The sequence below is a fragment of the Lissotriton vulgaris genome, chromosome 3_1 (assembly GCF_964263255.1).
Source record: "Lissotriton vulgaris chromosome 3_1, aLisVul1.2, whole genome shotgun sequence".
In the NCBI taxonomy this organism is placed as follows: Eukaryota; Metazoa; Chordata; class Amphibia; order Caudata; family Salamandridae; genus Lissotriton; species Lissotriton vulgaris.
The window spans coordinates 1,021,080,119-1,021,107,061 of NC_141689.1; positions in this window are offsets into that span (position 1 = coordinate 1,021,080,119).

Genomic DNA, 26,943 nt, shown 5'->3' on the forward strand with positions numbered 1-26,943 from the left:
AACCCCACACACACACAACCCCACACACACAGCCCCACACAAACACAACCGCCCACCCTCACAACCCTCACACACACACCCCACACCCCCCCCCCACACACACACACAAAACCCCCACACACAACCCCCCACATAACCGCCTCACACAACCTATCCACATACAAACCCCCCGACATAGCCCAACACACACAACCCCCCACACACACAACCCCACACCCCCCTCCACACACACACCCCACACACACAACCCCCTCACCCCCCCCCACACACACATCCCCCCACACACACAAGCCTACACGCACACACAACACACACACAACCCCACACACACAGACCCACACACACACAACCCCCCCACAGACACACACCCCCCACACACACCCCCACACACAAACCTCCCCACACACACACCCACACCCCCCACACACAACCCCTCCACACACAACCCCCTCACACACACAACCATCCCACACACACAACTCCCCCCACACACAGCCCCACACACACACAACCCCCCACACACACCCTCACACACACACAAACCCCCCCCACACACCCACACAATCCATCCACACACAACCCACCCACACCCACAACCCCACGCACACACACACAACCCCACACCCCCCCACACACACACACCCCACACAGACAACCCCCCCACCCCCCCACACACAGCCCCCACACACACAACCCTACACGCACACACAACACACACAACCCCACACACACAGCTCCACACACACACACCCACACATACACAAACCCCCCACACATGCCCCCATACACAAACACCCCCACACACACACCCCACACACACAACCCCCTCACACACAGCCCCCCACACACAACCACCCCACACACACAACCCCACACACACACACCCCACACACACACACGCCCCACACACACACGCCCCACACACACACACATAACCCCCCACACATACACAACCCCCACACAAACACAACCACACACACACACAACACCACACAACCCCACACACACAGTCCTACACACACAGCCCCACACACACACACACACCCCACCCCCACACAACCCCCCACCCCCACAACCCCCCCACACACACAACCCCCCCACACACACAACCCCCCCACACACACAACCCCACACACACAACCCCACACACACCCTCACTCTATCTATCGCCCTCACTCTATCTATCGCCCCCACTCTATTTATCTATTGCCCTCACTCTGTCTATTGCCCTCACTGTCTATTGCCCTCACACTGTCTATCGCCCTCACTCTATCTATCACCCTCACTCTATCTATCTATCTATCTATCTATCTATCTATCTATCTATCTATCTATCTATCTATCTATCGCCCTCACTCTATCTATCTATCTATCGCCCTCACTCTATCTTTCACCCCTCACTCTATCAATGTATCTATCTATCACCCCTCACTCTATCAATGTATCTCTCTATCGCCCTCACTCTATCCATCGCCCTCACTCTATCTATCACCCTCACTCTATCTTTCTATCGCTCTCACTCTGTCTATTGCCCTCACTGTCTATTGCCCTCACACTGTCTATTGCCCTCACTCTATCTATCGCCCTCACTCTATCACCCTCACTCTATCTATCTATCTATCTATCTATCTATCTATCTATCTATCTATCTATCTATCTATCTATCTATTGCCTTCACTCTATCTATCTATCGCCCTCACTCTATCTATCACCCCTCCCTCTATCAATGTATCTATCTATCACCCTCACTCTATCTATCTATCTATCTATCTATCTATCTATCTATCTATCTATCTATCTATCTATCTATCTATCTATCTATCCATCTATCGCCCTCACTCTATCTATCTATCTATCTATCTATCTATCTATCTATCTATCTATCTATCTATCTATCTATCTATCTATCTATCTATCTATCTATCTATCTATCTATCTATCATCTTTCGCCCTCACTCTATCTATCACCCCTCACTCTATCTATCTATCTATCTATCTATCTATCTATCTATCTATCTATCTATCTATCTATCTATCTATCTATCGGCCTCATTCTATCCATTGCCCTCACTCTATCTATCTATCGCCCTCACTCAATCTATCGCCGTCACTCTGTCTATTGCCCTCACTCTGTCTACTGCCCTCACTCTGTCTACTGCCCTCACACTGTCTATTGCCCTCACTCTATCTATCTATCGCCCTCACTCCATCTATCATGCACCCTCACTCGATCGCTCTCACTCTATCTATCTATCTATCGCACACACTCTATCTATCGCCCTTACTCTATCTATCTATCTATCGCCCTCACTCTATCTATCACCCCTCACTCTATCAATATATCTATCCATCGCCCTCTCTCTATCCATCGCCCTCACTCTATTTATCTATCACCCTCACTCTATCTATCGCCCTCACTCTATCTATCACCCTCACTCTATCGCCCTCACTCTATCTGTCTACCTATTGCACTCACTCTATCTATCGCCAGCATTCTATCCATCTATCTATCTATCGCCCTCACTCTATCTATCTATCACCCTCCCTCTATCGCCCTCCATCTACCTATCGCCCTCCCTCTACCTATCGCCCTCCCTCTATCTATAGCCCTCCCTCTATCTATCTATCGTCCTCACTCTATCTATTTATTGCACTCACTCTATCTATCTATCGCATCACCACAGCATCACTCACCACCATCACAGCATCACTCGTCGCCACCACAACATCACTCAGCGCCACCACAGCATCAATCTGTGCAACCATTCAACAACAACTGGTTCGAATATGTTCTCTCAATGTTTCAAGCTTTATTACAAATGTCACAAAAAGATGTTAATATTTCACTTCTGTTCTTGGATTTTCGTCACAATAAAATACACTGAACAAAATCTTCACAAAAATTATTTACAAAAGTTTAAGCTATTGCCATTATAAATTACAATAACTTTTATTTAAGTATTAATAATTAAAAACAATTAAAAGCCATTGTTATTTGTAATATCAATACATCTAAGTCACGTAAATACAACACATATTGCATTACAAATGCTATAGTTGTCACATTTACAAAAGTTATAACTATTGGAATTGTAAATGACAAAGCTATTAATATCACTATTTTCAAAACCAACACACAAATAAAATATTTGTCATTTACAATACCAATAGCTCAAACTTTCCTAATGCGAGACCTATTGCATTGCAAATGCTTGTTTCCGTCTGGTTTCTCTTCTGCATCTGTCAAAGTGCCGGAGTTCCAGACTGGTCGACACGTCTTTGAGCCGGCTCCAACACTCTGTAGTGAGCAAGCAGCGCCTCGTTGACCAAACGTGAACTGAGCGAAGTACTTTTTCTTATTGGGAACTAATCCAAGTTTAGACTGCAGCTACGTACTTTTGTTTAATTAGGAGCACATGCCTACCTTTACTGAAGCTGAAATAACGACTAACTCAACACAGCAAGGAACAGAATGGGGATTTTTTTTTTTTTTTATTGTTTGCAAGGTATTACAAGGCAAAGGTGCTTTATAGATAAGCAGCACATATTCCGAATGTGAGAATAAGTGCATTTTGAATGCCTGTTAATATTGATGTAATGTATCCTTTCCTTATGGTGATTTTAGATCTTCCAAGGAAGAGAACCATAGGCGAATAGCTCCACCTAGGGTATTGTTAAGGAATTCAAACCTGAGAATAAGAATATTCCTCCATTTAGCATTGAGTGGATCTTCATTTAAAAAGGAAGGTGCTTTATTTTTCTGTTGACCATTATTTTTTATTGATGACCAATATTGAACAAGAAATTGTCACACCTACTGTTTTATTTAATTCAAGGTTATTAGATATCTGAGTTGCACTGCTGTCCGAAGAATCAGAAACCCGGCTTGACCAGGTGGCAGACGCAGCTGTGTTGTGTTTCTTTTCTTTCTCATCCCATTCCCTTTCCCCTTTGGAATCCCTGCAGAGTCTGGTGTTTCGATCAGTAGGGTACAGGGTTTAGTCATCTCCCCTGCAGACGTCCTGCTCGTTCAGGTGAGTGGCTGCAACAGAGATAAGGACCCTCTATAGATTTAAGAAAATGAAAACTGGTTCCTATCCTACCAAGACCAAGCTCTAGGAGCTCTTGGCAGAATATGCTAAGATACACCCTTCTGAAGAGTAGGGCCTCCTCCCAGAAGAAGCAAGTAGTTATGAGGGGGGCCATTCCCAACCTCCTCACCTACACAGAGATGTGTTCCCTCCTCCCATATTTCCAAAAGTAGAGCACAGGGTACCTGGCTCCCACACAGGTGGATCAGGCACCCCAAGCAACATTGAGGACAGCCTCAATGAGGAAGACATTCTTTTAGGAAGGATGGCTTGTGTTATAGCCCTGAAAGATAGACTCCTGGCTATAGAAAGGGAAAGAGCAGACATGGGCCTAACACCATTAAATGGTGGCAGCAACATAATACCCAAGGACAGAGAGCACTCTTATGACCCTAAAATTCCCAAAGGGATTATCCCCAAGTATAAGGAAGGAGATGACATCACAAAATGTTTCACAGCCTTTGAGAGGGCCTGTGCATTGAGAAATGTGAAGATGTCACACTGGAGAGCACTGCATTGGGAACTGTTCACTGGTAAGTACAGGGATAGACTCCTGACACTCACAGGGACAGATGTGGAGTCCTATTACCTCATGAAGGGTACCCAGACTGAAGGCTTCAAACTTTCCATTGAGGAATATTGGATTAGATTCTTGGGGCTCAAAAAACCTTTAGTCAGTTCAGGATTGCTTTCATAAACTACTGAGTAAAAAATCTTGATGACTGGTTAACTGGAAGTGAAGAGCATGACTACGGTTGGCTTTATAATATGTTTATGAACAAACACAGTTTAAGTAATTGCATTAAAGAACATTTTCATCAGTATCTGGTAGACCTATGTCCAATTTCTCCCATAGGAATTGGGAAAGAAGGCATACCACTGGGTCTAGAGTGACCAAGACTATCACTGGGGGTGACCAAAAGAATGGGGTTACAAAACCTCCCCTGGGGAAAGAAGGTGAACATTCTAAGGATAAAAGTAAAGAGTCTTATAAAGGCTACCCAAAAACCTGCCCAGCAGGGTGGGTCCCAGAACTCTGCACAATCCAACAAGGGCTACAAGTGTAAAAACGTTGATCCCACAATGGCATGGAGTTACAACTGTAAACAGTTGGGACATAAAACTGGAGACCCTGTGCAGGATGCTGGCTTTGAATATACTATACTAAAGTAATGTATAGTGTGCACAGAGTTCAGTGGATTCCCAAAGGCTTACAGAGTTAAACGTAGATAACACCTTACTCTCTATTTGTGATAGTGTGAGCGAGCAGTAAGGCTTTATCAGAGGGTAGTGTTAAGCATTTATTGTACACACTCAGGCAAGGAATGATTTCACACACTCAAAAACTGAACTTTGACCAATTGTTTTGTATACAAATATTTCTTAGTTGTATTTTATTTTTTGGAACCAAGGGTGCAGGTATATAAGAATAATACAGTTAAATGCAATTGAATGCAGTTGGCATTGTTACAGGTAGGTCAAATATTTGGAAACTGTTGAAATTACATTGCAGTTACTTTGTGATTTCTTTTTAGATAACTTTTTCTACTCAGTGTGATATGCCTAGATATCACACTGGGACATTTCCTAGACGAAAGGTAGGTAAAACAGTTTTCTCAAAAACAAAGTTTCTTATGTTTCCATACAAACACCCTCAACACTTTTTCAGAGAAAAACAATGTTATCGGTTTAAACGGTTTTCGGGGCTGAGGCTCTCTGATTAGAACAAGGGTTCCCCCAGGGTCAAGGATGCACTCAAAGAACACCCTCAGTGGCACTAGGGCGGCCAGTTGCAGAGTGCTGAGGCCCAATGTTATCCAATTGGGGATAGGGGGCCTCTGTTTGGTGACTGCTCAAAGGCACAGCACTTGGATGTGGGAGCAAAGCTCTCATGATTTAGCTTAGGGCAAAGGGGGATCCACTTTAGCACACAAGGTGCACCCACAGCGGCACAGGGGCTGCTGGGTGGAGAGTGCTTGTTTGGCGTTGGGTGCCCTGTTTTTAATGAGAGTTGCCAGTTTTGGATTTTGGCTGCAGGCTTGGTCCAGAAAGTCTTCAGAGAGGAACCAAGAGCTGGGCAGGTAAGTTGGAGGGCTCGAGACGTAGGTGAACCTCAGGTCCTCTTCTCCAGGGCGCAGGGGTGTCTTTTGACATTGGTTTTCACTTTACCGGGTGTTAGACTTGGCATCTTTTGGTGTGTTTCCCAGGAGTTTTTGCTTTCTGGCTGCCCAGTTTTGACAGTTTTTGCTGGCTTGGTGTCTCTGCGCACTTTTTTCACTGCTGATCAGTGGTAAAGTGCAACTGCTTCTGCTGTAAACTGTGTTATGGATTGGTGTTTCCATGGTTGGCATATTAGATTTACCTGTCAGTCCCTAGTAAAGTACACTGAGTGCTCCAGGGCCTGTAAATCAAATGTGGTTAGTGGGCTGCAGCACTGAATTGTGCCACCCACGCAAATGGCCTGTAAATGTAACTCTGGCCTGCCATTGCAGAGCCTGAGTGCAGTCTGCGACTGCCATGTCGACTTGACCCGGCACAAAGACCCAGAAGAACAAGTGTTGCAATGTCTTCTAGTGAAGCCTCAGATCTTGCCTCTTCATACACTACCTCCACAACTACCACTCCTAATCCGCAGATCCAAGTCATCACTGGAGTTAGAAAAGACCGAGCTCCTCCCAGGTCTCCAACCCCCAGCATGCCTCACAATCATTCCAAGGGCCTTCCCAGTGAAGTTACGCAAAAAAGAAGAGACCAGCACCAACTGCATGCTTATTAACTGTAGATCAGCCATCCAACACACCACAGAGTTAGCTGAAACCATCTTGACCCATGACATTGACATCACGTGCATCACCAAAACCTGGCTCAATGAGTTCTCCCCCCCAATCATGGACATGCTCGTGCGCCCAGGCTTTGCACTCATAAACAAAGACTGAAAAATCCATTGTGGAGGGGTCATAGCAATCATACACAAGAAAACCGAATCGCTGCAGTACCACACTTTTGAATGTCTGACCGCCAACATCAAGACGAGGGAAAACAAAACAATTTCTTGCAATCTCCTCTACCATTCACCAGGCAACAACACCCCAGTTGGAGAACACCTATCAGATCTGATATCTAACTGCCCACTCCGGGACGCCTGCAACCTAGTATTAGGAGGCTTTAACCTCCACTGGAACGAGGAAAACAACCTGAGGATTCAAAACCTGAACGATCTCCTACACAACAATAATCTCACCCAACACTGCTCAGAGATAACCCATATCAAAGGATCAATCCTAGATGTCATTATTGCCCAACCTGACGCAGTCACGATCGAGCGTGTCATGCCAGTCGACTGGTCTGAGCATCATATCTTCCTATTTCACATCAACCAATCGATCTTACACAAACCCCCCAATCAGGTCTACCTCCACTGAACAAGAAATCTAAAGCAGATCCCCATGATCGTCCTGGAAGAAAAGATAAGCTCTCTCCTCACCACCTCATACGATGAACTATCCACTACAGAACTTACCTCTCACAACAACTCCACCATGATTAACATTTTGGACCGAATAGAACCCTTAAAACAAAAAAGAGCTGGGACCACTCTTTCCAGATCCTGGTTTAACTCAGACATAAATGCAGAAAGAAGACAACTAAGAGCAACGGAAAGACTCTGGTAGAACAATCCATCCCAAATCCTGTTGGACCAACTCAAAGCAACACGCAAGAAGTACAAAAACCACATCAAGCGTGAAAAAATGTCCTTCTTTCGCAATGCCCCCGAAAATGCTAAAAACAGACCTAACGAGCTCTTCACCCTCATCAGGCAACATATTTCCAAGCACCCAGTGTCCACAACACAGCCTTCTAATGCCCTGTGTGAGAACTTTGCCAACTTCTTCAACAACAAAATCGCCAAGATTGAGCTCTCCCTAGACGTCAACCATAACACCATCCGTAAGAGCCCAGAAGCAGATGATAGCACACCCAAGCAGCTTACTAACCAATGGAAATCATTCAACCTCGTCTCGGAATCAGAGATAGTCAAACTGATCTTAATCTCTAAACCCTCCTCTCATGCCATGGACCCTATTCCTGCCCAACTGGTCAAAAAGCTAAAACTCTCCCTAGCACCGCTCTGGACCAGGATCATAAAAAGCTCCCTGAGCACCAGAGTCATTCCGGACTGACTCAAAGTTGGCCAAGTCACTCCACTGCTGAAAAAACCAGGCCTGGACACCAATTATTTGAATAACTACAGACCCATTTCCAATCTTCCTCTCTTGGCTAAAACGTTGGAAACGTGCGTTCTCCTACAACTGACACAACACATGGACAGCATTAACCTCCTAAACCCCCACCAATCAGGCTTCAGAAAAGGGTGTAGCACAGAGACAGCGATCCTTAATATCATGGATGATCTACACAAGTCCCTCGATTCAGACCAATGCTCCCTACTCATCCTTCTGGACCTATCGTCAGCCTTTGATGGGTTGATCACCAACTACTCATTAAGGCACTCCAACAACGGTTAGGGATTGAAGATGCAGTCTTACATTGGTTTGGCTCCTTTCTCCAAAATCGGTCTCAACGAGTCAAAATCAACAACTACACGTCGGACCTTCACCCTGTCAGCAGAGGCGTCCCCCAAGGATCGGTCCTCTCCCTGCAACTTTTCAACATATACATGGAACTCCTCACAACCATTCTCAAATGATCCAACAATACCTTCCACCTCTATGCGGACGACACCCAGATTTATCTCAAAACCTCCTCCATTAAAGACATGCAAAGACTCAACGACACTCGCAAAGAAGTCCAACACTGGCTCTCCTCTAACCACTTGAAATTGAATCAAGACAAAACGGAAATCCGTCCTCATTTCTAACAAAACGGAAAACCCCCAAGTCACAGAATGGTCAAAAGCAATTGAGGCTCTCAAGGACAATCTCTACATGGCCGACTCAGTCAAATCGCTGGGAATCACCTTGGACCCCAAACTAAGCATGGTTAAACAAATCAAGAACTCAGCAAAGAGTGCCTTCCTCAACCTAAAACTACTAAGCAAGATAAAACTCTTCATCCAGATCAATGACCTCAAACAAGCAACACAATCCTTGGTACTCTCAAGACTGGATTACGGAAATGCAACCCTCACAGGCACAGCAAAATCACACCTAGCTCCCCTCCAATCAACCCTGAATATAGCTGCAAGAATGGTCACCAAAGTAAAAAAATATGAACACATCTCACCCACACTCAGAGAGCTGAAATGGCTCCCAGTTGAAATGCGTGCAAATTTCAGAACTGCCTGCCTCACACACAATGCCCTTCACACAGGGAAACCTGCATACCTGGCTTCCAAACTCGCGAAGGCCGGTCAGACAAGGAACCTCAGGACTTCAAACACTCTACTCCTCATACCGCCAAAATTCTGTAAACAAAAACCCGCAACACGATTCTTCTCTGGAAATGCGCCCAAAATCTGGAACTCCATCCCAGTTCATATCAGGACCATCACTTCCTTTCAAAAGTTCAAAAGTTAGCTCAAAGACCTGTTCCTTAAGGGCACTCTCCCAAATGGATAGAGTGCCACTAAAACTCATGAGCGTGCACACTCTGGCACAATGACACTTTGAAACTAAGTCCTCTACCTCACGCCTATCCCGACTCCTTCCCACTATCCCCTCGTTCGAAAGAATGCGCAGATTGAAGTACGGTGGTCTCTACTACGAGACTATGAAACTTCACGGCTTCTAGCATCACTCAATCGTGCTAAGTCCTTAAACCGACCCAACACGTTGTCTGCTTTGTCGCCGAGGAGGCGACGGCTATCAAAGGGCATGTCCATAAGGGTGTTTTGGACATCCCCCGAGAATCCAGTTGTCCTCAACCAGGCGTGGCGTTGAACCGCCACCGTTGTTTCAATCGATCTGCCTAGTGAGTCGGCGGTGTCTAGGCCACAACAGATCATGAACTTAGCTTAGTCTCTCCCCTCTACAACAGCCTGGGAGAGAGCTGTCCGGGCCTCCTCCGGACACTGAGGCAGCACCTGTGCCACTTTATCCCACAGAGAGTGGGAATAACCGCCCAAGAGGCATGCGGTGCTCACGGACCACAGCGCAGAACTGGCAGAAAAAAATCTTTCTTCTGAACAACAGTTTCTTTGATTCCCTATCTGGGGGTGTGGAAGGGAAGGCAGTCAGGGATGCAGAGGCTTGGACAACCAAGCTCTCAGGGGTGGAATGTTGGGAGAGGAAAATGGGGTTCCCGGAACCGGGCGATCGCGTCGGGCCACATTCCTATTCACAGGAGCCCCTGTAGTGGGCCTGGACCAAGTGCCCAAAAGAACGTCAGAAAGTGCTTCATTGAAGGGAAGCAGCGGCTTCGCAGAAGTAGCTGCTGGCTGAAGCACTTCCGTCAGGAGGTTAGTCCTGACAGCCACAGTAGGGAGCACGAGGTGGAGGGCCTCGGCCGCCATACGCAACACCACAGCATAAATAGCGCCCTCCTCCGTAGCCACGGTAAGAGGAGACGGGAGTGGGGATGGGTTAGTTCCATCGCCCACGCTAGACTCTGTCTTGGCTGTTTTTCCGCCTATCTCTACTTCTGTGTCATTGGCACTTTTGGCCAACCTTAAATCGGGGTCGCCGTTAGACCCTTGCCCGGCCAAATTCTTGGCGAAGATGGCGGCTATGGTTAACCCGCTGGTTAACCCACTTTTGAACCTCTCTCTGAGGGATGGGGTGGTCCCGCAGACTTGGAAGCGGGCTATGGTGATCCCCCTCCTTAAAAAGCCTGGCCTAGATTCTGAGGTGTGGGCCAATTATAGGCCTATCTCTTTCCTTCCGGCATTGGCCAAAATTACGGAGAAGCACGTGCATAGCGTGCTCTCTGCGTTCTTGGAAACCAATGACCTGTTACATTCCTCTCAATCCGGCTTCCGCCCCAATTTAAGTACCGAGACGGCTCTTTTGGAGGTGTCTGAGGCCATCAAGGAGGCTCTGGATTCAGGAGGTAAAGCCATGCTTGATCTGTCGGCGGCCTTCGACACCGTCCCCCATGAGGGGCTCCTCGCCAGACTTTATAACATCGGTCTGAGGGGGACGGTGTTCAGCTGGTTTACATCTTTTCTAGCTGGCCGCCGACAAACGGTCTGGGCCTCCCCTAGCTCCGCTGAGATGCCGCCTTTGGGAGTCGGAGTTCCGCAGGGTTCTGTGTTGAGCCCGACTCTTTTTAACATCTTTATGACCCCTCTGGCGGCACTGGTGGAGTCTTTTGGGGCCCAGATCGTCTCCTATGTTGACGATACCCAGCTCCTCTTTACGTGTAGGAAAGGTGAGGATTTTGATGGAGAGAGCATTCGGGAATGTCTTGGGGCTGTTTTTAATTGGTTTCAGCAGAATAGCCTCAAATGTAACTCTGACAAGTCGGAGGTGCTGTTCTTTGGTTGCACCTCAGATCCTGATTGGCAGGCATGGTGGCCGATAGATATGTTCCCCCCGGCACAGGCGTCCCAGCTGGCAAAAAACCTGGGCATTAAGATCGATAATGGTCTGACGCTGAGATCTCAGATCCTCGGTCTTACGGGCACATGTTTCGGCATTCTCAAGATACTCTGGAAATTTCTTCCTCTGCTCTCAGAAGAGCACAGGAGGATTACGGTGCAAGCCTTAATTGGCTCCAGATTGGACTATGCCAACGTCCTCTACCTGGGTCTTCCGGAATATCTCGTACAACGACTGCAAGTGGTGCAGAATTCTGCTGCACGCGCTATCTTTGGCCTTCATAGGCGAGTCAGAGTGTCCGGCCTTTTGCAGTCGCTTCATTGGCTGCCTATCCGGAAGCGGATAGTTTATAAGGCTTTGTCCCTGGCTCACAAAGCGTTCTTTGGCTCGGGAGCAAAATATCTTCAGCGCAGGATTGTCTTTTATCGCCCAGCTCGATCTCTGTGATCTGAATCTTTGTTTCTTGCGGCGGTTCCCCGAGTAAAGAGGGCCCGGATTGGGGGGTGTTCCTTTAGACTGAGGGCACCACAGCTCTGGAACACTCTGCCACTGGCCTTACGCGGTACCTCCAATTTGCTGTCCTTTAGGAGGGGCCTTAAAACTTGGCTTTTTACCCTTTAATATCTTTCTTTCGTTGTCAATAAATGTTTTTATCTTGTTATGTTTTCTTCACATGAGCTGCCAATACAAAGCGCCGGGACACTCCAATGGAGTAGCCGTGCGCTATAGAAATCAAATGTAACATAACATAACATAACAGACAGCATGCCAAGGTCTGGTGAGGTAACCAGACCACTGGCGTCCCCCAACTCCTCTGCCCAGTCCTGCTCAGACTCGTAAGCAGCTGCGAGAGGGTCCTCAGACCCCTCCCAGTCCTCCTCTTCCTCCTCAGGCTAGTGTACAGGCCAAAAATAAGGAGTAGGGGTATGGGGATAGAAATCCCAGAGCGGCGTCAAAAACAGCATCGAGGGATGCCGGGCCGACGCAGCGTCCACTTCGGGGCTGAAGCTAGGGTACACGTTGTCCTGAGTAGTGGGCGACGTCAGAGGTGGTGCCGGCGGGGTCGACGTCAGTGGAGGTGTCATAAGGTCAACCGGCGTCGACCGGGATCCAGGTCTGGATCCAGGGGGGTCCCGCGGCGCCGGGACAGAAGCCACCGGCAGTGAAAGGCGAGGACCCCCACTCGGGACCGCGGTGCCGAAGGCATGGCGGACAGGAATTCCTGTATCTGGGCCGGTGTCGCTGATGAACCCGGAAAGGGCGGGTAAGCCGGCGGCGACTGCATAGGCTCTGCCGGAGCCGCGGGGGAGGCACCTCCCGCACCCTTAGCCGCGTCGTGCGACCGGCGAGGGGAAGTCGGAGAACGATGTTGTTTCTTCGACTTCTTGTGCTTCGCCTAACTTGACCCCGAGTGCGAAGCCTTTGATCACGAAGACCAATGGTAATGACTCCGCGTACGGTCCCTGGACCTCGACCTCCCACGGGACCGGGACCTGCAGCAACTTTCGAGACTGCTACCGCAAAGGGGGCATGACTCGGGGTTGTGGTCGCGCCCCAGGCAAAAAAGACACACTCTGTGCGGGTCCGTCACAGACATCATACGGTGACAGTCCTCACAGGACTTAAAACTGGACATCCTAACTACACCTTAGGAGTCGAAGACTCGATGAAAAAATGGAAACAAAAAGTCAGTCAAAAATTAAAAGGAGGTTCCTGGATCTGCGCTTTCTGGTGCGGATAAAGAAAGAACTGACATCAGTACGCGTGGGCGGTGTCTAAGTAGTGCCCGCGTCGTCATCTCGGCGACCACAACGCAATGACGGACGCAGAGCCACATGACGCCACCTACCGACGCGCAGGGGTACTGCTGACAAAAACTTTCCGGATCTAGTCTGAAGCCTGGGGGAAATTCTGAGGTAGGGAATCTATCACTAAGAGTTTCTTTGACATGTATCTATTACCTGGTGTATGTGCTGTTTGCAGACTTTGTACGAGTTTGCCCTTACTAACCAGTTGTCTAGGTACCGGTATACATGTATTCCCTATCTTCTTAAGTCTGCGGCTACCGCTGCTAGAAACTTTGGGAATGCTCTTGGTGCTGACTTTAGAACGAATGCTAGCACTTTGAATAGGTAGTGTGTGTCGTTGACTACAAATTTTAATAACTTTTTGTGTCTGTTGTTCATTGGGATGTGCAGATAGGCATCCTTTAAGTCTGTCGTAGCCATGTAGTCACCCTTTTGTACCAGAGGTATTACCTCTTGCAGAGTCGTCATCTTGAATCTTTGTGTTTTTATGTACTTGTTGAGGAAGCTAAGATAGGACATAGTGTTCCGTCTATCTTTGAGATTAGGAGGTTGTTTCTTTTCTTGTGTGGTACGTGTTCTATAGCTTCTTTTGTTTGTAGTTCCAGTACTTCTTGGAGTAACTGTAGTTTTCCTTTGGAATGTATTTTCCTCTTTGGTCTTCTGTTTGGAGGGGTTTTGAATAGTTCTATGCAATACCCGTACTTTATTATGTTTAAGATCTATTTGTCTGTAGCGACTTTTTTCCTTTTTTGTGGAAATTCGTTAGTCTGCCTCCTACTGGTGTAGAATGGTGGAGGAACTGTTTGTCTGATGTCTTTGATTCTTTGTGTGTACCCGCCTTGATCTTCCTGGAAAGTGTGTGTTGGGTTTGCAATGCAGTTATTTAGTTGCTGTGGCTGCCCCCCCCCCCCCCCCACCTTTGTGGAAGACTTCTTTCACGAGGGCGTCCTAGAAAGGATTGCCTATTCTGTTGGTATTGCCAATTTTGCTGTTGTCTTTGTTGTTGGCCCTGGTTTCCGCCTTGGTAACCTAGTTGGAAAATTTGATGTGAAGTTGTGGGGTGATGGTTCCCTCTCCCCACTGCCCCCTTGAGGGGGTGGTTCCTCTATGCATGTTCCCTCTGAATTGTAGTGCACCCATAGACCTTGGTGTTTCAGTGTCTTTAATTGGTTCAGTGTGTAATCCACAGCGCTTTCGAAATGATGTTTCCCATTGAAAGGTGGGTGAGTTTAATATGTTGTATTGTAACTCTGACTTGAATCCTAAGATCCGCAGCCATGCATCTTCTTTCTGTTATGCCAATCATAATTTGTCTGCTTGATGTATCTGCGGCATCTAGGGCAGATTTTAAGCATGTATTTGCTATATTTTCCCCCTCTTCTTCTAAGTGACTTGCTCTTTTTTGTTTCTGTTCTGGTAGGTGTTTCTGTATATCTCCTACCTCCTCCCAGTGTTGGTATGCATGTCTTTAGTAAGGCATTGGAATTAGTGATGCACCATTGGTTTGCCGCACCTTCTCTCAACCTTTCTCCCCTTAAGGTCCATTCTTTTGCTTTCCATGTCCGGTGATGGACCTGTTGTGGTAGGCACATTAGCCCATTTTCTGGCTGTGGCTGTTATGATGGAGTCAGCAGTCAAGGACCCTTTGATGTAAATAGGGTCTTTGGAGTGCCTATATTTCTTCTCTCACCTAGCAGTGACTGCCTTACATATGGCAGGCTCCTTAAATGCTTCTTTTCCTTGGTCTAGTACACTGGGCAACATAGGAACTAATCAGTTCCTTGATTGTGTAGGCATTAATGTTTCAAACAAAAAAACATGATTGTTGTTATTCTTCCAACTGTACCCCATAGATCTCTGCAGCTTTCCTGATGACCTAGTTGTACACACCAATGTCATCTGGTGGGCAAGATTTCGAAGAAAAGGTTTCGACAGCTTCCTCTGGGAAGTCTGTGTTGAGGTCTTGTCATTGTATGTCTTGAATCTCGGAGGTTTCAGATTTCAGCTAGGGTTGTTGTTCTTCCTCAAAAAATAACTCCTCATGTTCCTCTAAAGGTTCTGGCGTCAGTGGACGTTCTAACTCCTTGACGATCTTTTTTTTTTTCCGTTAAGATTTTCGGTGCAATTTTTTGGTTCAAGAATTAGAATATTTAGGGCACTCAATTACTAAAGAAGGTATAAAACCAAAACAGAATCTCATTGATTCGATTATGCTTGCACCGGCTCCTGTTGATAAGGACTCACTGAGATCTTTTTTAGGACTTAGTGAGTACTATGCACGTTTCGTGCATGGATATGCATTTGTGGTTAAACCACTCAGATGTTTAACCAGAAAGAATGAAAAATATGAGTGGTCTTTGATTCATGAAGAAGCATTTAAAAAAGTGAAAGAAATGATAAAAAATGCTCCAGCTTTAAAACCTTTTTCTTGTGGAGTCAAGTGCATTGTCACTGTAGATGCCAGTTGTGTAGGTCTGGGTGGAGTATTAACACAATTTGTGAATGGTAAAGAAAATACAATTGCTTTTATTTCAAGAACTTTAAGCACGGCTGAATCCAATTTTAGCACTATAGAGCGAGAAGCCTTAGCCTGCTCATGGGCTGTAGAAAAGTTCAGGAATTATTTATGGGGTACTTGGTGGGTTATTTTCGATCGAACTCAACTGCCATAATAAATTGTTCAAAAAATATTTTTCAGATCCCAATCCATCGTCGCCATATTTATGTTGCAATTAAGACAACATAGTAAGCAGGAGTTGACATTAGAGGATTTATTAAATAAAGTAATAAGGATAATTAAAACCCACAAGAAGAAAGAACAGAGAGAGATGCTGTTGTGTCCAGTTAACAGAAGATAATGACACAACAGCACACATCAGTCATAGAACACAGAACACTAAATATGTCATGAAAGAATAGCAAAGTGATTAAAGGTACAAATACAACAGTCACCCTCGTTTTAAATGACATACTATCAAGTACGAAACTGCTTTAGTGTCTAAGCTAGGGCTGTAATTAGCAGTTACTTAAACACAAACTATTAAAACACAAAATATAATAGGAAACTCACATTCTGAGACTGAACGATCTTTCTCGACAACAAGATGAGCTTGTTTCAAACTTCATTTACATTCAGCCCACAGACATTGCTTTGAGGATAATATAAACAATACAAACGTATATTTTTCCCCCTTCCGATTGAGATTAATATCGTTAGTAAGAGGTTAATATTGTTATTTGGCCAACAAGTGATTTTGAACTGATAGAGACTTGACGTGATCGCTATTTTTGCCACTGTTAGTATCCTTCAGACTCCCGCTCTCGAAGTAGAACTACATTTCCCAGCGGCAACATGTGGCTGTGTAGTTCTTCTAGATGAGGTCATCCACATGCGCTCGATGTGCGATAATGAAGAGCACCTGTGGATTTTACAATATATTGTTCACCCGTCAACCCATCCGGTACCTCCACTCCAGTGAAGTTTCTACTTGGAGGTACCGACGGACAGGTGAGGGCAGATTGCTTGTTATTTTTTAGTTTGTAGTTTTGATACTTGTGTGTGCGAGTGTAACGGAAAACGGCAATAAGAAGGTGGGGTAGTGACAACTGTGAGCACTTGTAGGAAAGAAGGTAACATTTTGCCACATATTAGCACCTTTCCATACTAGATTTGTTCGCAAATGTTTTGACATTAGCCCAAAAATGATACTCTGGGGCAACACGCACTATCAACCCTTTCTGACTGTAATAAGGATCACAAAGACGACGAGGGGAAGTCATTTAATTTCACACTAACTTTCGTTTTTTAAAATGATATTTTTATATCTTTTGGACACTGCACCTTATTTCCCGGCGGGACTTCTGCGTTTTTTTTGCAATTCTACGTTCGGCTGCTAGGTCCACACTCTGCTTTGACTGTGACAAGGAGATCTTAACAGTATGCTCGGTCTTTACCTCAGATTGGATTTCTAATTGGCATATAATATACAGTCATAATTATACATATATATATGTCTTTTCCACAAACTGGTGTTGTTGGATTTTTTATCCCACAGAGCGGGGCCTCTAAAAAATAACTTGAGCTGGTACCGAGAGGTGAGGCTTATCCCTTGAGAAGCAATGGTAAGCCTTTTTGGAATTTTTTCTACCAATTTTTGCTAGGTATGATGACGTTGGAAAGCTATGAGATATTGAATGTTCATTTATTATTTTTCCTAGCTGCAGTAATACATCATGCTTTTATCGAGGATCAGAATACTGATACAACAGAATCTGTACTGTATGTATGGTTTTTCGTGTTTTTCCAGTGACAACGTTTTGTTTAGGTCCTGAAGATAAACAACTCCGAATCTAGTGTTTATTACAAAATACTCAGTTCTCAATGAACGAATTCGACAAACTGTTTGTGCCCATTGGCCCATATTAAATGTGAACATACCAAAGGAAAATCGGCTATCCAAACCCATGTTCGCATACACGTTCCCGTATGGGAAAAGGAACCTTAAGTGGGCAACAATCATTGACCAATACACTACCGGTCACAGGCACTTTCAGCTGTTCTAATTGCAAATCATGTGCCTCAGTATTGCAGGGGCCTACTCTGCTATTTAACAAACAACTCATTAAACCCAAAGATCTCAATAATTGTAAGAGCTCCAACGTGATCTACTTTATCATTTGCCCCTGTCAAAAAGGCTATGTGGGACAGACAAGTCGGGCTTTGAATGTTAGACTGACAGAACACCGGTCTGCAATCAGGACACACAAATTAACAGCCCCCATGGTCTCTCACTATTTAGAGCAGAACCATGCACCTGATAACATGTCTTGGTACATCCTGGAGAGGATACGCCCAAAGACAGGTTCAGATCAAGATAAGATCAGGAAACTACGAGAGGTTTACTGGATCTTTGTGTTGGGGACAGCAGTAACAGGATTAAATGCAGAAATACCATGGGAACAGGCTATAATATAAATTTCAATTATGGCTACTGATTAGATTGGATATAACCTGACACTTACTGTTATAGAGATTTTTAATGTACTGTGATTGAATTGTGCCTACAGATGATACTTCCAATACATATTGATTATTTAGATGTTTTCATTAAAGGGATTCTCTAACTGGTGGTTTTCCACCACGACTCCTTCTTCGGTAACCATATAGGACACCACTAGGATCCCGTTAGAATCCCCCGTCTTACAGTATTATTTAGTACTCTTTGATTTATTGTTTTCCGTTAGACCTGTGTTTAACTGATCATCCCTACAAAGGTGTTAGAAATGACCCATCCAGTTAGGACTCTCAAGTTAACACTTGGCAGAACTATACAGGGGCGCTCAATTGTCATGTTATTCGGTAGGGTTTAGAGGGGAAGTGGTACCACTAATAGTGATAGTTCCAATATTTATAACACTCGCACCTCATAGTTAGTTCACTTTAGTGGAGTAATTTCTCCATTATCAAAGCGGAATTTGTATAACATAATGGTTTCAAGTAGGACCCGATTATATATTCTTCGGGTCTTTGGTAGTCCTTACCATTTTTAACATTCAGTGAATGTACTTTTATATCCTCAAGCAAATAAAAACATCCAATACCTCAGTAGCTCTGCACATCCATAGTTTGTTTGAACTTTTTCTAAGATGGCGCCCACAAGTTTTTGTTATCGCAGTGTGCCACTGAACACACATTATTGGATTTGCTTACTGCGTATTATCGCAAGACTTTTTATAGAACCCGATAATACTATCCTCGGGTTTATGGTAGTCCTAGCTAGTTTAATATAATTAGCGAGTATACCTTTACATCCCTAAGCGATCATCGCGAGACTTGTTAAAGAACCCGATAATACTATCTTTGGGTCTGTTAGTTCTTGCTATTTCAAATATTTAGTGAGTGTACTTTCATATCCCTAAGCAAGTATGCCAATTCATCTTTATAGTAGCTTTGCATATCTATAGCAAGTTTGGACCTTCTTTAAGATGGCGCCCACATTTCTCTGTTGTCGTAGTGTGCTTCCGTAGCACATATCAGTGTATCTGTTTACAGCGCACTATCGCGAGATTTGCCCTTTTTGGTCTTTACACTTTAAAATGGCTAACTTCATCAGCCATAGCGTACGAAGAACTGCAGAAAGACGCCCGCTCCATGCACCGAGTCATCCGTTTTTAGTAAGTACTCATATCCCTTGCAGATCAGCTTTGCTCTACGCGAACCACTTTTTCTTCGTCATTAGGGCGGGATAGGTTGCGCTCGATCCAGCGTTGTTAATATTGTTTTTTTATCTTCCCTCTGTGTTAGGGATACCTTTACCCCGCAAGTTGCTGTGCCGGCTTTCTATCAACCATGTTATCGGTGTTATTAATATTAAGTGATTACGAGTGAATAATACCGGAATTGTCAATATTGCAGAATGGCCAGTCTCTGATTCTAAATCATAAAGCTCCATTTAGGGCGAATATTGGTGCATATGGCTTAGTTATTTCGCTTAATCTTTGTCGCACTTACCTTGCTGGCGCCCACGTTGCCATGTTTTTGCTAGTAATATCAACAATGGACCTTCATTGATTATAACAATCAGTGCCACTATTTAACTAGTGTTGAACTTTCAGTCCTTATCTTTTATCATAGGACTATATTCAGCGCGCTGCCTATCAGTTTCATATGGCAATTCACATTGCTTACATACATTATCTTCTGCAGATGGAGTAGATACGGTAGTTATGACGAATCTCATCCTCAACCACACCATAAGTCATGTTCAGTTGGAATACATCTTCCTATTAAGGTAGGAAAAGTATTGCAATTTTTAGTGGGTGGCTATAAGACTCTAGCAACATAAGATTGAATTACATACCATGTCTGTATTTTTGTACTATTTATGTTTTTTAGTAATCTCGAGTTGGCGCCCCATCTGTTCTTTATCCTCATTTCCCTCTCCAAGGGCTCGTCTCATCTTCTGGAATAATATAGTCCTACTATCAGGTACATCATTAGCGATATTGCAGATGACTTGATAAATAGCTTGCTCTGATCGAGACTAACTGTACCCTCCTAGGTGTCATGTTTTTCCCATTCGTTACAGTAAATATAAGGCAACACGCACTATAGTTTTTGTGAACCCTATAATTGATAGGACTACGGATCCCAGTTCGCCAACTCTACCTATTCACAATAAGGTACTGTCATAGTTTCATTTACCATGGCCTTGTTACCAGGCCTTTTGTAAGTAATCACTCCAATCAGCTTATCATCTTTTGTTAGTGATAGTCCCATCCGTGAATTTGTTGTGCTTTCCAATAAGTTACAAGTGCCTCTACATGCAGATTATTATTCCTTCCTGCTATTGAGTTCATCCTTATCAGCGATCTCTTGTCTATTTGAGGGACCCCTCCTCCCCATGCGACTTCCCAGCCAAATGTATTCCTTAAATTAAATATGAATTGGTTATCAGTTTCATCTATAGGCATATAATTGTTGTTTCCTGTGCATCTAGCAGCCAGGCTTATTCAATAGATGTATATATGTATATTTTGTATAGAGCATTATAAATTTTGCGGTGAGTTATTGTATAGATCATTATAATTTTTTGGGTGAGATTCAATTATGTATTGTACATAATCAAACAGATGTATTATATTGTTTTAATTTTATATGTACATAAATGAATTCGTTGGGCTTAGTCTGGCTACTGTCACCAGGTGATAAGAGAGATTGATTCAGATTGAACAAATTATCAACAGCTATGTAATTTAAATCATGTGAAGAATGAGAATTTTCTAGTTTGCTAATGACATTTATCTTTTGTTTCTCAGTCAACACAATTGTGCATGAATACAGACTTCCTGAAGAAGGCTCACGCCGAAATGCGTTGAAATGGGAATGCACTTCTGCATTTTATAAATCAAATGGATTGTTTGTTAATATTCACACTTATTATATTATATGTATTGTTTTTTGTATGTATTAATTCATAATAAGATAAAAAAACACTTTCTACAAAAAAAGATGATATAAAAAGAAATAAAATAATAGAATATATCAGTACAATTATAGTGTAAGTTCAGTCATTAGCTTCTAGTTTTCTCTCTCTTAAGGACAACAAGCACAAAACCCGGAGCAATTTAGCTCTTTCTTACCCCTAGGTCCTGAAGAAAGCCAGGGAGAATTATCCTAGTGGCTGAAACATGTTGACCGTTGAAACAGTGATTAATTCTTAACTGTTTCCTTTCTTTTCACCTTCACACTGTATTTAGCAGGAAAATATACTAGAGATTGTTATGAAAAGTACTAGAAAGGGTAGTATCTCATCTCTGTTGTTTATCCTTTTTAAATCACATCTTTTGCACTGCACTCTCGAATTATTCTAATTTAAAATATAAAAAGTTATAGTCCCTTCTGTATTTATCTTTCCTTTTGTGAACACACAGAAGGGTACAACTTATCCTCCCTGTTCCCCTCAGTGAACAAAGAGGACGGGAAAAAGCTGTTTGGAATCCCAGATGATGACACTGGGCACATGATTGTGTATTGATGGGACACTAGCCATCCTTAGGTGGTTCTTGAGTACATTTTCTCTGTTTCTCTCTGTTTTCCTTGCTCTACCTAATACTAATCAGCACTTCGGGCTGTTAGTACCTCTATAATTTGTTTTTCGAGGTACGGTTTTCAGGTCCACGGATTCTATTATGTTTTGTGATTACTAGAATTAGGGGGATTGAATCTGTTTTGGACTTTAAGCATTCCCTCAGACCCCCTTTTTTGTATATTTAACAAATAAATTCACACACTCAAGAACTGAACACTAGGCCAATTGTTTTTGTATAAAAATATATTGTTGTTTATTTCTAGAACCAAGCAAGCCTGGTACAGGTAAGCATTAAATACTTTTCATTAACACGTTACTGGATATAGAACAGTTTGAAAATGAAATAGGAATTGTACTTTGTTTGATTTACAGGGGAGCAGTAGAATGTAACACTTCGCAAATACAGTACATTGGAATGAATAGGCTTTTTCAATACATTGCAGGTAAGTTACTTTTTCTAACTCAGTGCTGGATGCCTAGATTCAGCACTGGGACATGTCCTGCAAACAGGTGAGAAAACACGTTTTGGTCATTTGTACGATTTTTAAAGAATATCTTTAGTTTTCAAAACTCCACACTTGGTTGTTTTTTTGGAGGAAAATTGTCAATGTTATCCTATGGAGGGAAAACAAGTTATTGGTTTGCAGGTAAGTAAACGACTGTGGGAGTTAAGGTTCTGGGGTTAGACTCAGGAGTCTCCCAGGGTCAGTGATGCACTGTGATTGCACCCTCAGCTTCAAAAGAAGAGAGTTTCCCAGAAAAGGACATTAGGACTCCATGTGATTTTTATTTCTTTTATAAAAAATTGTGATATTTGATGAATATTGTAAACATTTTGATGTGTGTGTACAGTAAATGCTTTACACGGTCCTCTGATACTGCCTTACTGCTCGACCAAGCTACCACTTTAGTGAGTAAGGTCAGATCTGACTTTAACCTCTGTTATACCTCTGGAGATTGGGGACTCTATACACACTGTACCTTACTTTGGTCCAGTATATATAGAGCCACTTTCTTACACCATCTGAGAGGTCTGTGATCGTGATCAGTTTGAACTAGGAAGTGAGTACCAAACAAGTAAGGTCTCAACTTCTTCAAGGAGCTAATCACAGTAAAGACCTCCCTCTCAATGGCACTCAAACGCTGCTCCCTGGGGAAAAGCCTTCTGCTTATAAAAGCAACAGGTTGGTTTTGGTCTTCATCATTGGTTTGGGATAGGACCACTCCTATCCCTAGCTCAAAGGAATCCGTCTGCACTATGAACTGCTTGGCATAATTTGGAGCCTTCATGATTGGTGCTGAGCACATTGCTTCTTTCAGGGTGTCAAAAGCCTTTTGAAAACTAACTGTCCAGTTAACCTTTTTGGGAATTTTCTTGGAGGTGAGTTCTGTGAAGGGAGTCACAATGGATCTTTATCCCTTCACAAACCTCCCCTAGTACCCAGTCAAGCCAAGGAATGCCCTGACTAGGGTCTGTGTTGGTAGAGCTGCCTAGTCCAGGATGGCCAGGATCTTGGGCTGTACCTGGCCTCCACCAACAAGGTGGCCCAAGTACACCACAGTGCCCTGCCCTATCAGGCATTCGGATGCCTTGATAGTTAGGCCTGCAGGGCTTTTAAAACCTTCCCAAGGTGGATCAGGTGATCCTGCCAGGGAACTAAAGACATCAATATCATCAAGATAAGCTGCACTAAAGGACTCCAACCCAGCAAGTACTTGATTCACCCGCCTCTGGAAGGTGGCAGGGGCATTCTTTAAACCAAAGGGCATAACAGTGTACTCAGGTGTGGAGAATGCTGTTTTCTCTTTTGCTCCTGGGGCCATGCCAATCTACCAGTACCCTGCAGTTAAGTCAAAGGTACTTAGACATTTGGCTGCCCCCAAATTGTCTATCAACTCATCTGCCATTGGGATAGGGTGAGCATCTGTCTTGGTGTCAGAGGTGAGCCCTCTATAGTCCACACAAAACCTAATTTCTCTCTTTCCACCCTGCGGATGAGGTTTGGGGACTAGAACCACTGGGCTGGCCCAGGGACTCTCAGAGGGTTCAATAACCCCTAACTCCAACATCTTGCAGACTTCAGCTTTGATGCTTTTCTTGACTTGGTCCGACTATCGATAGATTTTGTTTCTGACAGGCGCACTGTCACCAGTGTCTACATAATAGGTACACCAGTTTGTCAGAACAGGGGTCAGGGAAAGGAGCTTAGCATACTGTTGCAAGACTTGCTTGCAGTTATTCTGCTTTTGGGCAGAAAGGTGTCTGAAAAGACAACTCCATCTACTGACCCATATTTGGGGTTTAGCAAAGGAGGTCAGGGAGAGGTTCACTCTCTGCTTCCTGTTCCACATCAGTCACCATCAGCATGGTGATGTCAGTCTTGTCATTGTAGAGCTTGAGGCGGTTTACATGGATAACCCTTTGGGGTGTCCTGCTTGTGCCCAGGCCAACTAAGTAGGTGACCTCACTCTTTTTCTCTAGGATAGGGTAAGGGCCACTCCATCTGTCCTGGAGTGCCATTGGTGCCACTGGCTCCAAAACCCACACCTGTTATCGGGTGATATTCCAGCTCCCCAAATATATTTCCCCTGCTCAAATAAGGCTGGAATTTGGTATCCAAAAACAGGAACCTAAAGGCAGGGAGCCTTCTTAAAGAGCAGGCACAAAATCCGAGCTGCTGACAAAGGGTCTTTGAACAATCAACTCTGGCTTGAGCTGTCCCGCACTGGAAAGCTGCCAGCTAACGTCTACCTTCTGAACTCCCTGCAGGCTCTCAGTCTGGCAGATGCCTTGAACACTCCAAAGGGCCATCTGGTCTTTAACAAGGCTAGTAACAAAATCGACAAGGCTCATATCGGCCATAGAGGACAGGAAAACAGCATCCAAGAGAGCTCATGGCTGGGTTGTGCTTAACAATTATGATGTTCTTAAACCTCAGCCCTACCTTAAGGTTGAATCCAAGCTTGAGACCAAGGGAAAAGTCCTAAGGCTACGGCTGGGAGTCAGCCCGATCAACCCGTATTTTCCACTGTGGGAAAGAAGAGTGGGCGATCAGCTCTGCCGTCTGTGTGCGACTGACACAGACTTTGATTCAAATCATATGTATAAAGCTAGATGATATTCGGAAAATACTGTTAAAACCACTAGTTAAGCAGCATGGAGTTAGATCCTGTAGGCAGGCAGTGATGCTGTGCTTTAATCCCTCCTTCGTGCAGCTAAACTTTCGCCTTACAAAAGTCTTCGATCTGACAGCATTGAGACTGAACACTCCTGTTGCCAACAGTAGAGCCCCTCTATTAGAGTGTAGTAGAGGCTGAACTGGACCACTCTACTGGTTTGAAATTAGACAGTTAATATAATTGACTTCAAACAGGCTTGTAAACCTATGTCAGCAGTGCTATCGTATTCAAAACAATTTTATGTCTCTTAATCACAAAACAAAAGCATTTTTTAACTTTGTACTTATTTCTTATTGTTTTATTCATGTAATATTTGTGATAGTAGTCTGTAATGTTCTGAATGCAATGTGTTTAATTAATAAAGCATAATAAACATGACTTACTCACACCTGTTGCACAGTTTGAAATTCAACCAGTGCAGCCTTTTGGTAATACCAGTGCTTCTGAAGCTCCTGGCTGGCTTCAAGATTCTTGGAGGCCTTCTCCATGTACTCAGCCATTATAGACCTCAGGCCAAGCACATAGTCCACAAATCTTGTTTGAGTTCTTGGCGAGGCCTCTCCCAGCCTTCTTTTACAAGACAGAGTGGTCCCCTCACAGGATGGCCAAACCAAAGTTCAAAGGGGGAAAACCTACTCTCTTCTGTGGCACTTCTCTGTGAGGGAAAAGCAGGCATCGTAAGAGGACATCCCATCTCATTTTGAGTTTTTCAGGGAGTCCCATAATCATGCCTTTCAATGTCTTGATGAATCTCTCAACAAGGCCATTGGCTTGTGGTGTCAGGTGAATCAAGTCACTCTTACCTGAAAGGCTGTGTAATCTTACCTGTAAGGTGCTTGACGGGTTTTGCAGAGACGCTATGAGCCAAACTCCCTGAAACCTATCCTACCTCTGGTGGTTAGTAGATTTACGCGCCAAGATGCTGGATAGCTAAAAGGGAGAGTGGCCGGATCTGACGCTAATGTGAGTTCTTGTAGTCGACCTGCAAAGCAACAAGCTCACCTTAGTATCTTGTCTACAATTGGGTTGACACTCTCTTACTTTTAATCTATAATTCTGTTAACCTCTAGGTTTAAGTATCCTACCTGCGATCTACTAAGAGAGGCTTCGCGTCCTGGAAGTGGTGTGGTGTGTCGGAACAGGTTAGCAGAGATGAGATGATGAGGAGATGGAGTTCTTGAAGTTAAATGCAGCGTGGCATCAGTTTCACTACAAAGATACAAATGCACAATTATACCAATCCTACAAGAAAGATCCTAAACCGACTTCCTTTCCACTTGCACTTACTTTTTTGCTAACTGTAATATCTTTCACCACTTCCATGTTTTCAGATGACTTTGATTTCCTGCTTAAAGAACTAAGAAATATATATATACAGCAAACAGAGAAATGTACATATAGCCTAAACTAAGATCTATTTCACAATGTCCACATTCATCACATTAATTCAAATGTCCTTCTTCCATTAATTCCCCTCTTGAATTCAGAGGGAATGTTCCAAAAATTGTTCTTTCCAAAAAAGAGTTGCTAGCGGTGGGCGCCTATGAGGAAAAGAATTTGCACTTAGCTTTCAGTATCTTGCTGCTGCATTGTCCTGAAGTGGTCCTTCAAACGATTTACTGCAATCTGCGAGCCTTGAAGGAATCCTGAAGGTCTTCCGATGATGCGCGATGTTTCCCCAAGCAAGGCTGGAAGGCTAAGCATCTTCCAGAAGCTTGGGTGTGGTTTTTATAGCCGAACCACACCCAAACGCTGAGACGCATGCGTGCCTTCT